Source organism: Telopea speciosissima, chromosome 7, assembly GCF_018873765.1.
Source record: "Telopea speciosissima isolate NSW1024214 ecotype Mountain lineage chromosome 7, Tspe_v1, whole genome shotgun sequence".
Classification (NCBI taxonomy): domain Eukaryota; kingdom Viridiplantae; phylum Streptophyta; class Magnoliopsida; order Proteales; family Proteaceae; genus Telopea; species Telopea speciosissima.
Window position 1 is genome coordinate 45,132,324 of NC_057922.1, and position 2,989 is coordinate 45,135,312.

The 2,989-nt window shown below is 35.4% G+C and overlaps 1 non-coding gene across 1 annotated transcript; it reads left to right on the forward strand.

The window, feature by feature from the left end:
• The first annotated feature begins 494 nt into the window (after positions 1–494).
• On the forward strand, positions 495–601 carry LOC122670184. Its single transcript, XR_006334159.1, has one exon. It is a non-coding gene; the product is annotated as a small nucleolar RNA R71 (small nucleolar RNA).
• The last annotated feature ends 2,388 nt before the right edge of the window (positions 602–2,989 follow it).

A 2,989-nucleotide genomic window follows, 5' to 3' on the forward strand; every position in this document is an offset into this window, starting at 1 on the left:
TAGTTAGATGGGCCTACTTGGTTCCCTTGATTCCAGGAGAAATTTGGGTGATTTCTCCATCCTGGATTGTAAATGTTTCTATATGGATTATTCTGGTAAAGAGCACTTACATTCTCAGTGTTAGAATTACCTACAAAGGTGTTGGGGTATTCCTCCACAAGATGGCCTGATGTATGGTACCAACTGCACATGGAGACATGGTTGACTTGGTTAACCAGGACGGGCTCCTTAGGAACTATGGATTCCAACCTTCTGATGAGGCTATCTAATTTGGCTTCTTTGGCTAGAACACCCTCAATGAGGTAACCCTTGTCCTTTCAGCCTCTTGGGTGGATTCCCATTCCCTAGTCTTATCAGCCAATTTGGTTAAAAATATCCAAGCCTCATTCTCATCAGTAAAAGAGGTAAATCCGATAGGACACATAAACTCTAAAAGTTGCTTAGTCTAAAAGTCAATGTCCTCATAAATGATTTGGCAAATTTACCACAAGTCAATACCATGGTGAGGGCATTCTAATAGGAGATCCTAGAACCTTTCCATGAATTTAGAGAATGACTCATATGGTTTCTGCCTAAATTGAAGAATGTCACTCTTGAGTTTATTGGTTTTGTGGAGAGGGAAAAAATTTCTCAAGAAGATAATTGTAAATTAATCCCATGTAGTAATGGAATTAGTCGGCAGTCTATAGAGCCACTTCTTGGCATGGTCCTTCAGAGCAAAGGTTATAAACCGTAGTCTAACTGCATCATCAAATAAATTTTGGACTTTAGTCAGAACACAAACCTCCTCAAATTCCCTAAGGAAGAGATAGACATCTTCATTGGCCATCCCATGGAAAAGGGGCAACATACTAATAAAGTTGGTCTTGAGTTCATAATTATTTCCTGTAGCAACTGGTAAACTAATGCAGGAAGGCTGTGCAGCCCTAGTAGAGTAGAACCTATCCTTAAGAGTCCTAGGCTGAGGTTGGTCAACCATGGTCAAAGGTGGTGGAGATGGTATTTTAACAAGACGGTTGGTTAAGTCACAGGTCCACACATTAGCCACCTAAACAAATTAAGAAGTCTCCCTTTTTTTTTTTTTTTTATTTATAAAGAAAAATAAAAAAACTAGAAAGAAAAAAAAAACACTAAAAAGACAAGGGAGTTCAAGATAGTTGGTGCATCTACCCCTCAAAGGTTGAAACAATGATTCCAAAACTGTAAGGTTGCCATATAGGTTGACAGTAAATGAATCTGTATAGCCTTCACTAGCTACCTACGTGCGACTCCAAGTGGATTCTGATGTAGAGTGGAGGACTACTATACGTTTGTTTTCAAACAAAGACACTCACTATGTTGCTTTCTTGTTATCAAAGTTGGTCACCTCAAAAAATAGGTCACATGCCAATCCAAACCACCCAAACGAATCAAGGGGTAGCGTCAAGGGTGATGAAACCCCATGAGGTACACCAAGATTGGCTGGGTTTAGGCATATGAAAAATTTTGGATTGAGTACACATCCTTTGAAACAGAAGAGAAATAAGATGACGTTCTCTTTTTTTCTTTTTTTAGAAAACAAAACAAAAGAAAATAAAATCACATCGAATTACTCAAGAGGAAAAAATAAAATGGACAATTATCTCCCCGGCAACGGTGCCAAAAACTTATTTGAGTTAAAAAAAAATACCACAAGCGTATGGGTCAATCGTAGCTACGGGTCGAACACGAGGAGATAAGCCACTTTAGTTAACTTTCTTCAGCAACGCAAAGTGAACAAATTGGCTGATATAGTGCAACAATAAACCTAAACATGCATCTACCGCATAAACGACCTAATCACATAATCTACATTCTAATACATTCACATCTAGCTTAAAATGAGACTAACATGGAATTTGAACGAGGGAATTGAAATGTGCTAAACTAAGCAATGATCGTATAAAATAACACATCCACAAGCATAAATAAAAGACCTAATTTGAAAACTTAATACTAACCTAAAGCTGCAATTGAATTTTAAAAACTCTAAGGACCTAAATCTAGGAGATGAAATTATACCTTTCTTGAGAACAAAATGCAGAAGCTTGATCTACTTTACTGAAACCGAATTGCTTGAATCACCATAAAAAAATTTACATTGCATGTATGTAGATTTGAAAACCAAATTAGAAGAACATAACTAAGGTGAAGAAGAAGAAAGAAATAGAAATTGAAACAAATACTCCCTTTGCTGAAATTGAAACTTGATGTTGATGATGATGACGAATCCACACTTGAATCTTGAATAAAAGCCGATGACGAACACACTCTCCTTCTCTTGAAACCCTAATCCTTGTCACTTGAACTAGAATCCCTAAACGTAGAGAGCTTGAAACTGGAATGAAACTAAATCTAGATCTAGATCTAAACTAGAAAGCATGTAAAATTAAACTCGAAAGCAAGTAAAGGCTGAAATTAAATTTGCATAAAATATATATATATATATATATATATATATATATATATATATATATATATATATATATATATATATATATATTACAACGCTCCAATGCAAAACTGAAAATAAAACTAATTCTAAGAAAGCATATAAATCAAACTTGCATCAAACTTGAAAGCTGGTGCAAAAACATGTTTGAGCTAAAAAAAAACATACCGCAAGCGTACGGGTCAATCGTAACTACGGGTCGAACACGAGGAGATAAACCACTTTATTTAACTTTCTCAAGCAACACAAAGTGAACAAATTGGCTGACATAGTGCAACTACGAACTTAAACATGCATCGACGACATAAACGACTTAACCACGCAATCTACATCCTAACATATTCACATCTAGCTTAAAATGAGACTAACATGAAATTTGAACGTGGGAATTGAAATGATCTAAGCTAAGCAATGATCGTATAAAATAACACATCCACAAGCATAAATAAAAAGACCTAATTTTGAAAACTTAATACTAACCTAAAACTGCAATTGAATTTTAAAAATTCTAAGGACCTA